Below are 20,323 nucleotides of genomic sequence, written 5' to 3'. Positions count from 1 at the left end.
GTTGTATACATTCTGGTGTACAGTGTAGTGATTCAGTTGTACATACATATACATATATATATATATATATATTCTTTTTCATTACAGTTTACTACAAGCCATTGAATATAGTTCCCTGTGCTGTACAGTAGGACTTCTTCTTTATCTTTTCTGTACATAATAGTTCATATCTGCCAATCCCAAACTCCCAATTTATCCCCTGGTAACCACAAGTTTGTATTCTATGTCTGCAAGTCTCTTTCTGTTTTGTAAATAAGTTCATTTGTGTCATATTTAAGATTCCATATATAAGTGATATATAATATTTGTCTTTCTCTGTCTGACTTACTTCACTTAGAATGACCATTTCTGGGTCCATGCATGTTGCTGCAAATGGCATTATTTCATTCTTTTTTGTGGCTGAGTAGTATTCCACTGTATATATACTACATCTTTATCCAGTCATCTGTCAGTGGACATTTAGGTTGCTTCCACGCTTTGGCTGTTGTAAGTAGTGCTGCTATGAACATTGGGGTGTGAGTATCTTTTCAAATTAGAGTTTTCTCCAGATATATACTCAAGAGTGGGATTGCTGGACCATATGGTTCCAGCGTCTGCTTTTTAAAATTTATTTGTTTTTGTGAAAATCTTAATAAAGGCACAAGTAATAATCCATGAGAAAGAGACACCTCTACACTACATGTGTGAAAGGATATACATTTAACCTCATGGATTCTATGGACATTCTATAGAATTCTTTAATTATAAAAATGGGTTATGTCACCTCCTATGTCTCAAAATTGCTGTCCTTTCAGATGACAGTTGAACAGATGAAAAACAGTTGCCCATCATATGTTTCTTAACCTGCTGTATTGGGATTTTCTGTTCACCTGTCTATATCTCCCACTAGACTGAATTTCTTGTCAGTATCCTGTTCCCAGCTTGGCACACGCAAGTAAGTGCTAAAGGTTTGACTGAACGAATGAATAAATGGATACCATGTTTGCTGTCATGGGGGTAGGGTCTTGGGCTTGTAGTAAGGTTCTCAGCTAAGCCAAGATGGATTTTGGTCTTAATCATTTTTCATACAAGAGAGATCTTACCCTTTTAAGTTGTTCTCATAATCACTGAACTTCTGTTCCCACCCTCAGAAGTGCCCAATAGCTTCCCTTTACATCCTAGGCAATTAATCTGCAAATGATGTAAATTCTCATCTTTTCTCATTTCCAAAGGAAAGTGATAGCCTTAGTCCTGTTCTGCAGAATGAGATTAAAAAAAAAAAATCATGCTGTTGTTTGCTTTGTGTCATCAGCTCTGGGCTGAGTCCAACTCCACCTAGCTGGGTCCTGAGTTTGGGCTTCCTCTGCTGGGAGCAAGAATGATTTAAGCTGTCAGCTCCACTGGAAACTCAGCAGAGAAGGCTCAAGGCTCACATAAAGGCTTCTGAGAATCCTGCACGTGTGCTAAATGATCTGCAGTTAGGTCCTGGCTCTCCAAACTGGCACACGGACAAACCAGGCTCCTTATGACAAGAGAACACGTTAGAGTGTAGAAAGCCAAGCATGTAAATGATAAGCCCCCAGATTAGGGAAATAAGAGGCTAGGGGAATCCTAGGAGCCACGCCAAAGATAAAGAGATGAGAGGAGCAGGTGCAAATTTCTTGGCCTCTGTGGACCAGATGGTGAGAGTCAGGGAGTGCTGGCTGGGTTGCAGGCGGCTGGAGAGAAGGCGTATCTACGTTTGTCATGTGATGTGATGTTTTCCAAGGTCATGTGACCCTGCCGTTCAGGGAATTGGAATAGGAGAGCAGATGCGGAGGGGGAGAAAAGATGAGGAAAGCTTGTAGTCGACTTACAAATTGCCTCGAAGGGACTTCATTTCATCTGAGCAAAATTTACTTCCGGGTAAGTCAGAGCCTCCTTTCCCACCCACTCCCGGGAAGTTTCCAAATGTGACCCGGCAGCATTGCTTAGCCGTTAGCATGGGGTTTCAGGCTTGCTTTAATAAGCCTTAGCAAAGAAAGAAGACATTCTCCAAATATGTTCTTTATTTTTAAAATTCTTTTGGGGGGAGGGTAGGTAATTAGGTGTATTTATTTTAGAGGAGCTACTCTAAACTTGAACCCAGGACCTCATGCATGCTAAGCATGCACTCTACCACTGAGTTATAGCACCCCCACCCCAAGTTCTTTCGATTTAGAAGACTTTCTGACCTAGACTCTTAACTTCTCCCAAAAAGAAAGAAGCAAAATCTCAAAGGATCCTGGAAAGCATATTGGAGGGCAGGAATACATTCCCCTTGACTGAAGAACAGTTCTGGAGGGCAGATGGACCCAGGAGAGACTCACATGTCGGGAGAGGAAGGGAGCATGCGCCCAAGCCAGTCCCATCTCCCTTGAGATAAGTCAGGGTGACTGAGGTCACTGGTGGAGTGTGACAATAATGTCTCACCTTTGTCTTTACAATTTGCAAAGCACTTGTGCACAGCCAGTCTCATGCCTTCCACAACAGTGGAGAGGTCAGCCAACATTCGGCATCACCACCCCACTGGGAACCGCTCTTCAGTCTCTGACTCCAGAGCACCCAGACCTGCTGCCCCCAGAGCACTGACCAGATGGCGTTGTCGCTACTTTTCCTAAAGTACACACGTGGGGTTGGGACATTGTTGATATTTGGCTGGAAGGCTCAAGAATACCTAGACTTTGATGGCCAAGCATTCTGCCTCCCTCCTGATTCCCTGAGGGAGACGTGCAGATAAGGGATAAAGGATGAGAGACCCCAGAACCACTCTTATTTTCAGCTGGGCTCCTTTTGGACTTCAGCAAAAGCATGAACCTCCAAGCCAAGGGGCTAGGGACCGTCTACAGCTCCCCAGCCATAAAGCCCGTGTTCAACTCCCAGCGAAAAGCCCATCGATTTGTGAAGAATAGAAAAGAAAGCAAGAGACTCTCCATCCCAGCGGGGCAGGCTCTGCCTGTCTCTCTCCAGCCAGGAGAGCAGCGGCGCGGAGTGAGCGCTGGGCTCGCCCAATGGGCGTGTCCACAGGTTGAGGGCGGGACCATCAGAGGGCAGGACCAAACGGAACTTTTCAAACACGCTGTCCCCGCCCCCTGGCAGAGGAGGCCCAATCAGCGCCCCGGAAAGGGCTCTCTGGTACTAGTACTGAGGGGAGGGAGGAAGAGGAGGTGTCTCCACTGCGGCAATGACGCACTAAGCCAGGAGGGTGCTGAGGGCTGGCCTCAGTCTTGACCGTCCTGATAGCTCCGTCCCCATCCTAACAAAGTGTGCAACACACAGTAGGCTCAGAAGAGATTTCTCCTTTCTAAGAGGACATGGAGATTAGCATGCACGAGGTCCCAGGTTCAAGCCCCAGTACTTGCAGTAAAAAAAAAATACATCGATATATAAATAAACTTAATCACCCCCGCCCCGCCCCAAATAAAATAAAGGATACAGGGCTCTGATTTCACAGCTGGTAGTGGCCGTGCTGGAACTCGGACTCAGGTTTTAAAATGGGGCGTAATTTCCTCTACATTATACAGCTCTGTCCTACAACACCTTCCTTGGACAGGTAGCAACGTGTCACCTGGGATTCAGGAGTGCTGAGGGCCTCCTGAAGTTGAGCGCACACTTTCTGTGTGAGCATTTCCTGGGGAGAGGCTCCCTGGGTTTCCAGTGGTTCTCCTGCTCTCTCTTCTGAATGGCTAGGACCTCCACGGCCTTCCTGGGTTCACAACTGCACCTTTGGAAGGTGTTGAGCTTGCAGTTTCAAATAAGAAGGAGAATTGGCTCACACAGGCGTGTATTTTCTCAAACTTGAAAAAAATTAAAGCAAATCACTTTTCAGCCCTAAAATATCTCTGTCAAGTGAGAGTGACATGGGAATGTCATAAAGACAACTGAGAGACAGATGCTTCCAGACGCTAATCCCTGCTGGTAACTATGTTACCTTGGGGGATCACCAAAATAGTCACTTTTAAGGCCCATTACATCACCAAATCTGAGCTGGAAAACAAATGAAAGAACTACTAATATTAGAATTATGCCCCAAAGGATTTTTTTCAGATTTTTTTCAATTGCTTGTGGTGGTGGTTAGGGGAGAAGTTTGGCGATATGGGAGGAGGGGAAGAAAACCATCAGTGATTTAGTGAATTTTTCATCTTTGTTATTCAGAATATGTATTAGTCAGGATAGAGTTGATTGTGCTGCTGTAATGAGTAATCCCCAAACCTCAAGGGTTTAAAGCCACAGAAGTTTATTTCTGCTTATACTACATGTCACCACTGACCAGCAGGTGCCTCTGCTCTTCATAATTGCTAAGGGACCCAAGCTGATGGGGTTGCCATGATTTTCTGACACCACCAGCTTCATTCAAAGTTTCAGAGTTGACTGGCACAAAGTCACATCTGCTATGTTCCCTTAGCTACAGCAAGTCACATGGCCACACCCAGCTTCCAGGGAGGCAGAGATACACACCCAGAAATGAGCCCTGGGTGGTATGTCATTCCCAATTCCTGTCTCAGGCATCCTTTTCTATTCTGAGCTGAATTTAAAATAGTCATGTGGCTCAGAAAGAAAAAAAAAGTGTTTCTGCACTTCATCTAAATGACCATGTTTCTATCTGACTCAGAGTCGAACCATCATATTTACAATGTGGAGTTTAAAATGCCTCCACAAGGACACAGGTCTAAAATCACTGGAAAGAATCTGTTTGGGAAGAATTTCTTAACCAGTACCTCCAGTTAGTCAGGAATATACTCTGAGAAAACACATGGTTCATAGCTCCCTTTAAGGGGTTGAGTGAAAATTCAAATGTTCAACCTACAGTTGTCTCAGTAAAACATGTGCCCACAGGATTCACAGTGCACAGCTGCCCAAGAAGTGCTTTAGTGTGAAGGACTGGCGTTCAAGTGTAGTTTCTCTGTAAGGCTGGTACCTTAACACACAGTGGTCGCTTTCAGACCGTCAGTGAACCCCTTTAAAACATCACGGTGCTGTGCTTGCTTGGAAAGCAGGTGCTCATTGAAAATGATCCGGAGAAAATTAGCTTGGCCCCTGGTCAAGGACGACACCCAAACTTATGATGCGGTCCATATTTTGGGGAGAAGATGAGTGAAATTCTGTGAATGGCTGGCAGTGATGGCTACACAACCATGCGAATGCACTTAATGCCACTGAATTGTCCACTGAGTGGTTACAATGGTAGATTTTATACTATGTGTATTTTACCATGATAACAATAGCATGTTAAATGGATAATATTCTGGATATATTCCAAATAAATAAATAAAAATATGTATTTAAATAAAATGTATTATTAGCTAAATATAATATATTATTTTATATATAAATAAAATATATTATTAGCATTAAAAAAAGTCAACAATAGCATGTTAAACGGGTAATATTTTGGATGTATTCCAAATAAATAAAAATATTTTATTTAAATAAAAATATTAGTTAAATAAAATATATTATTTTATATATAAGTAAAATATATTATTAGCATTAAAAAAAAGTCAGGGTGCTGGGTAAACACAGCAGGGGCAGATGTCCGCACTGCAGTCACCGAAGGCACTCTAAAAAGGCGGAAGCTGCCCGCCCAATAATGACAAGGCTCTGTTTCCAGCACTTTATTTTGAGTAATGCGTGACAAGTAAGCCTAGTAATGGCAGACTCACCCCTTACAGCAGCATTGATGGAGTGATTATTCTCTCCGTCTGACAGATGAGGAAGCAGAGCCTCAAGGAGTCTGACTGGTCCAAGGTCCCATGGCTGATAAGAGATGGGGCCAATGTCCAAACCAGGCAGGCTGGCTCCCAGGCTCCTTGTTGTCACCCAGCTCCAGTGCAGAAAGTCGAGGCTGTCCATGAAAACAGCAAGTAGCAGCCATGAACCCAGGACGGTGAGACGAGGCTAGTGTGGTGGCCCAGATCAGCCAGGCAGGGGACAAAGTCAAGTGTCATTAGACCCGCATCCCTCGGAGCCCAGCGTGGTTTCCAGGGCAAGGCACCCCAGCCACGCCCTCAGGAAGGGAGGATGGATAAAAAGTGCAGAGAAACGATCAGGCTCACGCCAAGGATTGAGGGACCCTCTCCTGTTGCTGGCTTACTTCTTTGCTGGCGGGAGTCTACCCACCACAGGATCGGTGAACACACGCAGTGCCCTGCTGTGAGCTCCCAGTGTGCCCACCTCTGGGGCTGGACGAGTCACTCTTCACGCCGGCAGGAGGAGTTGCGAGACAGTGGGCACGAGGGTCACAGGCAGTGAGTGCAGCCCACGCTGGCTGGCCAGTGAGTCTCTCCGGGTCACAAGAGCCATTGGATTGGTCCATTTAGTGAAGCACACAGGCTACACCTTGATCCTCTTCTGAGAGCAGAGATAATGAAAGCAAAGGCATTAGTGAGCAGCCCCAGTCTCACCAGGAGGGCAGGGGCTGAGAGAACTTGTGTCCACCTGCCCTCCGCCCCCTGACCTGCTCCCTCCCCACACCCCACTGCACTCCCCAAGCCCCTGGGTTTGGAGTTCAGAGCCAGCCCCAGGGCCAGTGGATGCCATCTGATGAATCCACATCCTTCCTTGCACAGCCTCCATCTCCTCTGTGCAGACGCCACCCACACGTCTCTTCATTCTGTCCTTGCAGAATGCCCGAGAGGACAGTAACTATGATGCAGGATGCAAGCGTGAACACGAGGTCTCGATGTTAAAACCCGAGGTTGTAGCCAGGATGGAAGGTATTTGTGGTTTATTTACTTTGGGGGAAGTAATTAGGTTTATTAATTTATTTAATGGAGGTACTGAGGATTGAACCCAGGACCTTGTGCCTGCTAAGCGCACGCTTTACCACTGAGCTATATCCTCCCTCCAGGGCTTTGTCTTTTCAAAGATGCCTTTTCTAATCTCTGGACTCACATTTGTTCTACCCCCAACTTCCATCCCAATCTCTAGCATTCCTGCTTGGGTTTTTTTTTTTTCTTAACATACATTCTAACCATGTGTTTGTTTGTTGTCCTTCTCTTTCAACTAGAATGTCAGGTCCACGAGGGCAGGGATTTCTGTCTGTTTGGCTCACTGCTGTAATCCCGGTGTCTAGGACGGGGATGTTGAAATGAATGAATGAATGATTATATAAATGGCCAGCACAGCTCTTGGCCCCAAACAATCTATGTACTTAAACATTTCCATTTCTAACTTTTCCACTGAGCTGCAAACATCCAGTAGCTTCACCTGCAGACCAAAAAGCCTCACTGGCTGTGTAAGAAGAGTGATGGAACAACATGGCCCTAGAAACACTGACGGCCACCAGCCAGTCTCCTCCCACAGTCCTGACTCAGCCTTCCCCCATCTCGGTTACAGGTACCATCATCTAGCCAGATCCCTAACCCCAAACCTAGGCATTGTCCTTAATTCCTTCCCCTCGCCTAGTCTCACCTCCAGTCCGTCAGCACCACCTGTTGGCTTGATGTCCAAGATGCTGTGTTAACGTCTCCCCATCCATGTCTACCATTCAGTCTGAGCCAAACTACCAGAATTTCTTACCTCGATTTCACAGTGTCCGAACTGTTGTCTCTGCACTCATGCACTTCCATAATCTGTGCCCTCTAAAGCAGATGGAGTAATCTTTTTAAAATGTGGATTAAATTACATCACTTCCCTGAAGAAAATTCCTCCCGGGGTTCAATCCATCATAGCATGGAGACGGATCCAGGCTCCTTACCAGGGCCTCCAAGGTCCTGCCTCTAACCTCTGCTGCTGTCACACACTCTGTCACATCCACTCCTGGTCCCCACACCCCACCCACAAGTTTCTAGAGCAACGTGAGCTTGTTCCTGCCGGAGGACCACTGTTCTTACTCTTCCCTCTGCCTCCACAGGAGGGAGGAAGCGGAGCCACAAACCCAAGCAACCCTGGGTGCAGGGGTGTCAGAACCACGGGCCGGAGATAACAAACCGAGTAGGGAATCCAAGGCGCCAAGTCAGAGGTCAGAGAACAGAGTTCCCTGTGCTCTACAGCAGGACCTTGCTGTTTATCTCGTCTTATACATGGTAGGTAGTATCTGCAAATCCCAAACTTATCTGAATTTAGAGTAGCAGAACAATTAGAATGATAATTAAAGAGCAAATATGGAAACATTAATTGTACATATTTTCACACAGTATCCAGCTAGGTACTGCAGTGATTACGGAAGCAGAATGTAGTGGCGGGGGTCGGGGAGGTCCTTGCCTCTGAGGGGATTAGAGATCAGCGGGACAGTCATCGTCCCCAGCCTGCTCTTTCTTTCAGGATTGGACCAACTAATGTCTCAGACTAGACCATGTATCTAACCTAGCTTCTGGTTCGGTCCTCAGACCGAGCCCTCCTTGGTCTCCCAGGGGAAGGACGCTGTCATTGAAGTAAAACAAGAGGAAAAAGCAGAGACAGCAGAGCACTGGAAGCTGAATTGGAACTAAAAAAAAAAAACGCACACCCTAAAAGTTGAGAGTTGGTTTTCTTCGAGGGGCTTTCTGAGGACTCCAGCCCCGGAGGTGGCCTCTCAGATCACTCTAAGAGATGACTCCAGAGAGGTAGGGGAGGAGCCAGGATAGATAGGAATTTTTGCAACAAAGGCCACATAGTCAGAATGTCAAAAGATTACTATTAATTAAAGAAAACCAAATATCCCAAGTTAAGGAATTTAGCACTTTTCTATGTATGGGAAGGTACAAAAGTCTGGGCTCACTGAAATCATCCCTTTGATGTGCCCCCAGCCATCCAGGGCCAGTGTCCTGTTTTCCCACATCCTGGGTCCCCTCAGGGGGCACTGCTGGGGGTGGCTGCAGAGGCCAGGCTGCCTGCTCGTCTCCATCTGAGTTCCCTCTAGTCCCCTCAGGGACAGCGGTAGTGGCTAATGACTTGATGGCCACAGCATCCTTTGTTTGCCAATATGGCAGGCAATATTTTTCATTCATGGGTGGCATGACCCAGGAGTGCCAAGTAATTCAGAGAACCAAGGAATCATGCAGAGGGGAGTCACTGGGAAAAGTGGCTTGAAGAAGTAGGAGTAGAGGCAGAGAGCCCCGTGCGAGAATTCCAGCCCCTTCCTCACTGTGTGACCCGGGAAACATCGCTTGACCTTTCATGACTCAGTTTCTTCATTAAACACCAATCAAGGCTTGATGGCAGCTTTGAAAGAGATGGCAGAGGGCCCCATGTAGTTAGAAAATATTACAAGACAGGATATTAAAACCAATGTGGGGATTTGCTTCTAGTGACAAGGCTACACTGGGGAAGCATTTATTTTTAGACTTTCTAAACCTTTGCAATTTATTTCCGAGGATTCAGGGAAAGAGTATGGATTTTCCCATTGGGATGAAATCAGCTCCAAAGCCTGAGTCATCCCTTGACCTGCGTGATCTGCTTCATTCTGATTGTTCAGTTAAATGTTCCACAGGGCATCTCCCTGCTTCCTGGCCAAATTCACAGTTAGGGGAGTGGGAGAAACAGGAGGGACCTCTGCCAGGGTGACTGTAGAGTAACTGGCCAGGTGCAGCCCAGGGTGATGGTGGCCCTGCGTGGAGCAGCTGCGTCCCGAGTTAGTGCATTAGCTACATGGTGAGGATGGGGGCTCTCAGACCGGCAGGGCGGGTGGGGAGGGGGCAGCAGGGGTGGGGGAGGGAACAAGCAAACCGCCCAGGAAGCAGAAGGACGTTGGGAAATTGAGAGACGATCTCCCTAGGCTCAGATCATTAGAGATGGTTACTGTAGAATCTGTGGACTTTTGCACCCCCAGGTTAACTGTGTGCCTGATTTCTGGGGCTCGGGAGCCAAAATGGGATCTGCTGGTCCAGCCTGACATCACATCCAGGGCTCACTTCAGCAGAGGAGCCCACAAAACTGAGCAGATGCTCGTTAACCTATCAGGGATGTAAATACAGTAATGAAATGGTGCTCAGAGCAGGCTAACAGCAGCAGTGCCCACCTCCTCACAGGGACTTTGTCCCTATTAGTGTGAGAGGAATTTTATATCAACTCCAATGACCACATATTTTTGTTCCTAGATTCTCTATACCACAGAGAAAAGCCAATGTGCTACAACAGAAAAACAAAACAAAAATAGTAACACAAAGTGCATCCCCAGTACTGCTTTTTCTTACTCAGACCACTGCTGCTTTATTATTCCTTATTAAAAAGCTCATTCTTTTTCTTAATTCATTTCTGACTTGTCCCCTGTGGATAAACCGAAGGCCCCTGGAGCTGCACCTTTCAATAGCTTTGTAGTTTCAGTTATCTTTAAGAGACGTGGGGACAATGATATTCAGATTTTTGAAGTTACCTGCACTTCTTTCTTGAAGTTCCTGTATACTCCACTTGGATGATTGCTGCTTAATACAGTCTTTACCTAAGAAATTGTCAGATGCCCTGATCTACATTAGAAATGCCCTAGTATTTTGAACAAATCTTTCATTCCTGAAGCCAAATTCTGTGACCCTCCTTTGAGCCATCAAATTGTCATGGCAACCTCTCCCCCAGCAAAACCAGAACACCTGGTGGGCAAACAAATATTTTCCCAAGATCTCAAGGCCTTCCAACCCTGCTTCCTCCCCACCCTGTTCTGCAGTTACATTTGTTTTTCCTTTTTAAAAATTTGTTCATCTTGATTTACCAGCCATCAATCTTTTCATTTTTTTATCTGCAGATTCTATCATTTCAAGGGTCTTCCCTGCTTTGCTGAAAGCCACATTTAGTATTTTTACTTGTAAAAAGCAGTGAAAAGATTTTTTTTTCCCCAAATACAACTCAAATAGGAATTAAAATCCAGATGAAAATGTCTATGGCAACAAAAATACAAAAGTCACATCAAAACGGGCAAGTCCCCGCTGACAGCCCGTTCATTTTAAGCCAAGAGTCAGTCCGAGAAGGTACCACCCCTGGCAGCTGTCCAGCGTGCTGGGCCTTGATTTATGACACGTTACTGTGTCACACTTTGTGAAAATACATGTCAGCATACACAGGCATGGTGGTCTGCCCCTTCCCTCACTGACTTTCTCAGACTGGTTCTGTGGGTTGTAACCATCACCTTACCAACCTCAAGCCCCAAGGTTCTTTTTCCTGTCTTAATGTCCTCTCTCTCTCCAACTCCACCTTCCTCCTCCTCTTTTTTAGGTGTTGGCTTTCTCTCTCCTTCCTTCACATTCTGGGGAAGGCCGCTTTGACTTTGCAGAATCTCTCTTCATCCTTTCCCGTTCTCTTTTCCTTGAAACCTAGGCAATGAGAAACGTAAACACATCACCATGTACAGATCCTCCTCCCTCAAGACGTCCTGAGAGTATCAGGTCAAACTACACGGCTCCTGAGACCCTGCCAAATGACTTGATATACTGACTGTGACATCTTATTTAATTTCCATGTGCTCACATCATCCCCAGTGGATCGTTAAGTGCCTTGAGTTTGCAACTCATTCATCTTTATAAGCACCTCTCCACCTGAAGTCTAGCACGATGCTCTGTACTTAGAGACTTATCATGTTTTTATTGAAAGAATAACTATCGCCTTTAGCTACAATTCTCTTCAAATCCAGGTGGAAAATTTCCAGTTTCAGACCTACACTCTGTATCCTCTGTAGTCCATAGCCCTTGCCAATTTATCTCCTCATAAAATAGTGATAAATCAATGTTTCCTCTGCCAGTATTTCACTGGAAAACAGGACACGCGTCATGAGCGGCTAGTGCCCCGTGTGGGTGGGAAAGAGCACTGCCTAGCTGTTCTTTTTCAAAACCTAGTTTATCACACTCCCGGAGTGTGCCACACATTACTTAGCTGCTAAGGCTCCTTTTATTTTCTTCCTTCTAAAAGTTGGAAGCATCTGGGATAGATCTTTTAGGACTGTAACTATGATTCATTATCAGCCGTCCCACGATTTCATCTAATGGTGATTAAATTTTAATTGTTTATCAGAGTAACCCAGAAACAGTTTAGCAAGTCAAACAGGACTGTAAGTCTTTATCATAAAGGAGCAGTTGCCTCACTACACTTTGCTCTTTCCTAATGTTCACTCCCCAGATGGATTCACTTTTAACTTTCTCAGCTGCTCTGATTTATACCTCACTACTTCAAAGTAGCATCCATGGGGGAAAAAAAACCTTTCATTTTCAAATTTAGATACTGTTTATTAACCTTCTGTTAAAAAAATGGGATTTGGGTCTCTCCCATGCCCCCAACACACACACACACAAACACACACACACACACACACACTCACACACTCACACATACAACTTCTATGTCCCCACACCCAATTATATGGTTAGTTTGTTCAAATCAAGATTGAAGGTTTCCATGCATGTGGTTGACCTCTGATTGCATCATCATTATTTACTGCTGATTATGTAAAGCAGTCTTAGTCATTTCCTTTTTGAAGTGAATGCAAATAACTAACTTTTTTTTTTTTTGCTTATTTTTCTATATTATACTGAATCATCCTCATACTTTTCCACAAATTTAAATTTCCTCTCAAGGTATCCAAGCCATCAGATAATGGTTTTTCTTTTGTTATGTTAATTCACTATAATTACTCTTATTCTTTGACCATATCTCCCCCTGAGCTGTCTCTCAGCTCCTATCTGTCCTGTTCTCATCATATCTCTGGGGACTTTCCTTACCAACCATCCCATGAAATCCCTTTGCCTCTTCCTCTCCTGCGTTGGATCCCTGAATCCTAAACCACAAATTGCCCTCTTTCTTGGCTGTACTCGCTCAGTTGGTTGGAACTTATTTTTAGCTTCTTGGGAAATAATAGTAACAAACTTTTTTTTGAGAGCTTGAATGTTGGAAAATACTTTTATTGTGCCTTAACCTTTGATGGACGGTTTGGCTGGGTATAGAATTATAGGTTAGAAGGTATTTTCTGTTTGAACGTTGGAGGCATTACTCAGCTGTCTTCAAGTTTCCTGTGTTCTTTTTGAGAAATGATGCTAGTCTGATTCTCAGTAACTTATATGTGACTGAGTTGGGTGCTCGGTTTTGCTTTGGAAGACATTAGGATCTCTTTTATCCCTAAATTCTACAACAGTATGGCCCAGAGTTGTCCTTTGAAATTCCACTTGTTATCCTGCATAATCACCTTTCCATCTAGAACACTCATTGCTCCTGTGTGAGAACTTGTATTATTTCCCCCTCATTCTCCCCTTCTCTTTCTGGAATGTCTATTAGTCAGATACAGGGCTCCCTGGAGAAAGCCTCTGTTTTACTTATCTTTTTTCTCTCCTGTTCTCCACGTATTTGTCTTTTAGCTCTACTTTCTGAGAGAATTCTTTCCTTTCTTCCCTAATCTTTCTATTAATTAAAAAAAAATCACCCTTAACATAATCTTATTTTTCAAAAGCTCAGTCTTGCTCTTAGAGCATGAGAACATTCTGGATTTATGGCTGTGCTATCTTTTCTGTGTTCTCTGAGGATTAAAAATGATGTACATTTTATATTTGCTTGTCTGTTGCTAGCAACATGTTAGGTTTTTCTTCTATTTTTTTTTTAAAATCCAGAGTCAATTTTAACGGATGTTTTAAATCCATTTACATTCACACAAGGTACTTTACTTAAACTGGAACATATTTCTGCCATCTTATTTAACATTTTTCCATGTACTATATCTTTTAAGTTTTTTCCCCTGTATTTCATGTTTTACATTGGCTATGTGGCATTTTCTCCCTAGTAAAAACACAATTAATTGCACCTAACTTCTTAAGAAACCCTGCTTTCCCCTTTTCCCAATATTTCTACTATTTCTTCTTCATTCCCCTTTATACATATTTGATATTATTGTTTATGAGGTTATGTGTTTGGATTCCCACTGGACAGTTTCCATACCACATACTCCCTTTCTTTATATTCTTCTATCATCTCCACTGCTACATGGTGTTTTTAAATATCCATGGTTACCACTACCCTCTGTATATTAATGACAGCTGCATCTGCATCTCTGGTTCCAGTTTCTATCCTGACCTTAAACCTGCACGTGGAACTGACCCAGACGTCCCATCTCACACCCTTTGGGCATTTCAAACCCAACATATCCAACACTGAACGCATTGCTCCTTGTTCCTTTCCTCCAGGAATGGTACCACCATCTTCACAGTCACCCAGATTACCTAGCACTTTGACTCTCCTCTCTCCTTCCCCTATTCCAGTAAAACATCACATCCAGTCAATTCTTACTCCTAAATCTGGCTTGAGTGTCTATGTTGTTTTTGAACATTCTGTGTCTAGATTACTGTATGGCCTTTCTGTGGGCTTCTCCTCCCCTGCCCACCCCAATACACTCTTCTACCCCATAACCTGAGTGATCTTCAAAAAATGAATATCTGCTATCACTGTTATTTAAAACTCTTCAGTGGTCTTTTATTGCCCTTTGGATTAAATGTTAATGTTCATATGGCTTACAAGTCCGTGTGTGATTGGACTCCTGCTCACCCTTAGGTTTTCCCCTCCCAAACTTCTTGAGGAATTTCTTCTAGCTCCTCAGACACATCAGGTGTTCCTTCCTATGTTCTCACAAGTTGTATCTTCTTCTTAAAACGCGTTGGCCTGGTGAAACTTTACTCAACCTTCAGACCTCAATTTAGATGTTTCCTGGGAGAAGTCTGCCTTGTTTGGGAAGCCCACACTCTCTCACAGCCCCCTGTGTTTCTTCCTCAACACAGTGTTTTACGAATGATGGAGGTTTTATCTTCAATTTCAATCTGCTCAGCAAAGACGGGCTGTTCTTGGGTCATGTGTCTAGGATTTGCCTGATGTACGGCAAGTCCCCGGTGAAATGTACTGACTTGAGTTGAATGTCCATACCATACTTCTGGTCCCTGGGATTCTTTTAACTCTATACATTTTTTTTTTTCAGATCCCTCATTCTCTGGCTTCTTAGAAACATTCTAAACATCCCCAATGCTTTATACTTGACTAACTGATGTCTTACATTAAAATAATCATAAATTGTTTACAAGGTAGTTTTCCATGAACTATCTCATTTAACTCCTTCAATGTTCCTTGGATGTCAGGAGACATACTTTAGGTTTCCCAGTCTACAGTGAGGCAACCAAGTTCTGAAGAAGTTAGTTACATGAACAATAAGACCAGAGTCAGGACATCTATTTAACTCTTTTGATTCAATTGGGTACTTTTAAAAATTGTGGCAAAATATACATAAAATCTATCATTTTAACCATTTTTAAGTGTACAGTTCACTTGCCTTGAGTACATTCACATTGTTGCACAACCTATGTCCAGAACTCGTTTTACTTTACGAAACAGAAACTCTACACCAATTAAATGACTCCTCATTCCCTCCTCCCACCAGCCCCTCACAACCACCATGCTACTTCCCATCTTAATGAAGTCGCTACTCTAGGTATCTCATATAAGTGGAATCAGACAGTATTTTTCTTCTTGTGATTGACTTATCTCACTTAGCATAGTGCCTTCAAGGTTCATCCATGTTATAAAATATATCAGAATTTCCTTCCCTTTCATTAAGGTTTCCCCTCTTTTGGTGTATACATTGTCAATCATATGTGTATATGTCAATCATATATGTATATGTATATATCACACGTTGTTTATCCATTCATCTGTCAATGGACACAGGTTGCTTCCACTGTTTGGCTACTGTGAATAACGCTGCTATAAACATGGGTGTACAAATATCTCTTTGAGACCCTGCTTTCAATTCTTCTGGGGTAGACACCCAGAAGTGGAGCTGCTGAATCATGCGGTAATTCCATTTTTAATTTTTTGAAGAACCACCATACTTTTTTTCTACAGCAGCTCTACCATTTCCATTCCCATTAACAGTGCACAAGGATTGTAATTTCTCCATATCCTCGCCCACACTTGTTTTCTGTTTTTTCATAGTTGCCATCCTAATGGGTGTGAGGTGGTATCTCACCGTAGTTTTGGTTTGCATTTCCCTAATGATTAGTAATATTAAGCATCTTTTCTTGTGCTTGTTGGCCATTTTTATATCTTCTTTGGAGAACTAGTTATGCAAGCCCTTTGCCCATTTTCTGTTTTGTTGTTGTGCTGTAGTTATATATTCTGGATTTTAACCCCTTATTAGACATGTGATTTGCAAATATTTCCTCCCATTCTGTAAGTTGCCCTTTTGCTCTATTCATTGCGTCCTATGACTCAGTCGAGTACTCAACATTACTTTATGTTATATCGTTAGAGGATTATTTTCAGAGGTGGTACAAAGCATAGATGGAATCATGGCAACTGGGCTGGAGTCCAGCTATCAGAACAGACACATGAGGTCAAAGGACCTCACCAAGAAGCTGACGCTAAGCCTCAGAGTATGGGAGTGTTGTGGGAATGGAGGCACTAAATTTTTCCTGCCTGAAGATTTGTCATAGAGACTGAGGTAGACGGAGGCCAATGGACTGGGGCCAAATGATCCCAGCAGTGGTAAAAAGAAAGGACGCCAAGGCTGAGAATTCTTTAAATCGCTGGCTTTTTGATTGAATCACATATAAAAAGACTAGAGGGTAATTTAACTTCTTTTCTAAGGGATCTGAGCCACTATTCAAGATTAAGAAGTACCTGGGAGAGCCCCATCAGATGCTGGAAGATGCACCTAAGAACCATACAACCCAGTACAGGTCCAGGAAGAACCAGGAGCCCAGGTCAAGTTTATTATCTATTAATGAATTTCTTACCTCTTAGTAAAGGAAGATCTGGGACTTCAGGCAAGATATCACCAACTTGATTGAGGTTAGGATTTATTATTTGTCCACAAGAATGGAGTCTGGGATTGTTATGTATCAACATCAGATTGCAGTGAGCTGGAGCCTTTCAGATAAAGGCTAAAGCTACCTGAATCAAGTTAGAAATAAAACCCAGATTACCAATGAGCCAGGATTGGCAGATTAAAGTTGGTTGAAAAGGTACATAACCAGTTCACCAAAGGGTGAGTTGGTTTGTTACCTGAAATTGGTTTGTTACCTGAAATCCATCGCTGTCATTTCCCCCTACTTGTATTAAAATGCCCTTTCACTATAAGAGGGACCAGGTAGCCATCTGTGACATTACCTATATATTCTCATTAGCCACAAAAGTGAACGTAGCATCACCTCTCTTTACATGGTTTTAACCAATACATTTCTATGTATTGACATAAGCAAAGCCTTCATCCAGAGCAAACCGCTTCAGGTCCCACTGCCACCAACAAGTGACATCCGTGGTCCGCATACTCATTTTCAACTCAGACATCACGCTGCTCACTAGTCTGTTTATTCCCGAGCTGTTTTAAGAACGTCATTCAACCCACAATATTTTTAAAGCACCACTGAGAAAATACCGAAAGTACTCACAACAGAGATGAATTACAAGGAAAACAGAGGAAATGACTTTCAAAAATTGAAAGTGGTGAGGAAATGACAAATGCAGCCCAAGCCCCTGAGATGAGTCATTTGACAGGAGGAATTATTCTCCAGGATAAAGTGAATCACTGGCAGAAACAGGCCAGATGAACAAGAGAGATTTATGTGGTTGAAAGATCAGGTGCCATTAGCCTACTCAGTAGACTCGGTGGCTTTAGTTTATTCAACTAAGTCATCTAAAGTTAGAGAACTTGAGGGAAAGCAAGGTGCGGGTCCTGCCAAGGAACTTTCTGTCACAAGCCATGGATGGCTGAGTGAGTTGACAGTCACTGGACTCTGCACAGAAGCGAAGCGAGAAAAGACAGACATGGCGGACATATGTGCATGGCATCTGAGTGGTTAACAGGGGCACTTTCAAGGAGCCTCCGGGGTTGGGCTGGGGATTAACTGCCTTGGAAACTTTCAGTGCCAACAGAACAAATAACAGCTAGGAGCAATGGATGCCTAATTATGAGGCTTCAAAGTCATGCCCTATGCCCATTTTGGTGGGAATGTATCCAGGGATTTTAAACTTAAAACAGCCTCCCTCACTGTGAATTTATGAGCAAATGGCTTTTCAAAAGTGCCTTTTAGAACTGAACTCGTACATAGGAAGAGGCTTGTCTGTGAATCTGTTGAATTTGTTTTCCATTTTGTTCTATGTCGGCTGTAAACTTGATACAGATACTTTCTCTGCCTTCGTAAATGTCATTGGTAAAATCTTTTAGACATGGCCAAGGACAGTGCCTAAGGACATGCAGTGGGAAGAACATTTCTCAGAGTACACTCTGTGGGCTCCATAGGGAAATAAAATAGATTCCATGATCAACTAGATGTGGAAAATGCTAAAATCCTCAGTTAATAAAAGTTGAATGTATTTCTTGAAATACACACTTAGAACGAAGCAATGTTCAAAGGCACTGAGCTGACCGCCAGCCGCAGGGAGCCTGACCAGCCAGGCGCTCCAGCTGTGCCTTCCAAAGCCAGCGTCACATCTGTGGGGAGGCCAGGTCCCCCTGAGGATGCTCCCAGGCAATGACTGAGAGAACAGTGTCTAAGGTAGACCAGTTACTGGAAGACCCAAGACACCCCTGCCAGACAACTTTGGCTCAAGGATTTCCTGGCTGGTTTGCCAAGCTTTCCATTGGACTTCAGGGCAGTCTGGAAGCTTCCTTCACTCTCCTCTGTACCCGGGGTCAGACCTGCATTGTGGTCTGCTGCCTCTTCCAGCCATTCCCACCTCCCTCCCATTTTCTCTCACAGGCACATCACCTGATATAATTCTGCCATGTTTAATCCTATCTGGGTGTCTGCTTCCCAGACAAGCCAGACCAACATCATAACTCAAAACCCTCTGTGCACACACACACAAACAAAAGCTAAACATACAAAGACAAATCTATTAGAAACAGAAGAGGAATTATATTAAAAAATAATATTAGTGAGAAATCTTAACACAGCCCTTTTAAAATCAGTCATAAGTAACAGATAATAAATGAAAACATAAAGAAATTTATGAGTCCATAACTTTGTCTATTGATAATAAAAATTATTTTCTAAGTTTTTAAAAATATATTTATTTATCTTAAAATTTTATTATTATTATTTTTAATGGAGGTACCGGGGGTTGAACCCTGGACCTTGTGCATGCTAAGCACACGCTCTACCACTGAGTTATACCCTCCCCTCCATTCCCTAAGTTGATGGAACAAAGAAAGAAGAGATTTTGAAGTCCATATTTCTTACCATTTTTCAACAGAGTTAGAATAAATAATAACAGTGATAAAATTAATAGGTAGAAATTAAGAAATACAACCTTAGACAAATTTTGGAACAAGGAGACAATCAAAACTGAAAGACAGCATAAGTTGTACTGAGGAAAATTTAGAAACTTAAATGTTTTATTTCCAAAAAAGATTATAAATAATGAAACTTAGTCTGTATTATATAAAATTAGAAAAACAGTAATTAAAAAAACCAAAAGAAAACATGAAGAGGCAATTAGTAAACATAAAGGTGAAAATGATAATAAAGAAACAACAAAAAATAGAATAAATAGAATAAATAACTAAAGAGTAACTAAATCTAAGGGCTAGTTTTGTGAAAATACCAAACCCCTTACGAGTTTAATTATGATAAAAAATTGTTTAAATGTTGAAATAAAAGGGTGAAAAATAATCACTTGATCAGGGATAAGGAAGACCACAACCATAGACAGAAAATAAATTAGAAAAAAAACAACAATATAATATCTCATACAACCTCTCGGTCACAAATTTGAAAATCTAGAAAAAATACTTTCTATACAACATCACTTGCCAAAACTGACCCAAGATAAAGTAGAGAACAGACACTGAGTAATGACCACAGAAGGCTTGGAAAGGCATTTAAAGAGCAATCATTACAAAAGATTCTGTGTCCAGATGGTTCCACAGCTGAGCTTCCTATAATCTTTAAATCCCAGATGACTTCACTGCTCCTTAAACTCAACTCTAAACCATATGAAAAGGCACCGAGGCCCCCAGGACTAAAGTTACAAAGCTAACATAATTTGAGTACCAAATTCTGGTAAAGATAACACTTTTTAAATACATCAACCAACATTAAAAAAATCTCCACCAATATTATGTATGACTAAAGAAGCAAAAATTATAAACAACAATACAGCAAATATAATTCAATATTTTCCATGTTTCCAAAGATTGATACACTATGGCCAATTTAGATTTATTCAGGCACTGCATGGATGCTTTAGTACTATAAAATCCATCAATATAGTTCATAAGATCAATAAATTAAGAGGGAAATGATCATCTCAATATATCCTTAAAAGGCGTTTAGAAGATTTAACAGTCATTCTTACCTAAAACTAGGAATAGATTAAGGACAAATGGTAACCACTTGATGACGAGTTGAAAAACTGACCTCTCAAAAACCAACAGAAAATATTCCAAATGATG

General features: G+C 42.7%; 1 non-coding gene across 1 annotated transcript; it reads left to right on the top strand.

The window, feature by feature from the left end:
- The first annotated feature begins 4,977 nt into the window (after positions 1–4,977).
- Positions 4,978–5,079, top strand: LOC123616031 (U6 spliceosomal RNA). The gene has a single exon (XR_006723895.1). It is a non-coding gene; the product is annotated as a U6 spliceosomal RNA (small nuclear RNA).
- The last annotated feature ends 15,244 nt before the right edge of the window (positions 5,080–20,323 follow it).

Source organism: Camelus bactrianus, chromosome 11, assembly GCF_048773025.1.
Source record: "Camelus bactrianus isolate YW-2024 breed Bactrian camel chromosome 11, ASM4877302v1, whole genome shotgun sequence".
Taxonomy (NCBI): Eukaryota; Metazoa; Chordata; class Mammalia; order Artiodactyla; family Camelidae; genus Camelus; species Camelus bactrianus.
Note: the sequence above shows the minus strand (reverse complement) of the source record. Positions and strands in the feature narration are given on the sequence as shown.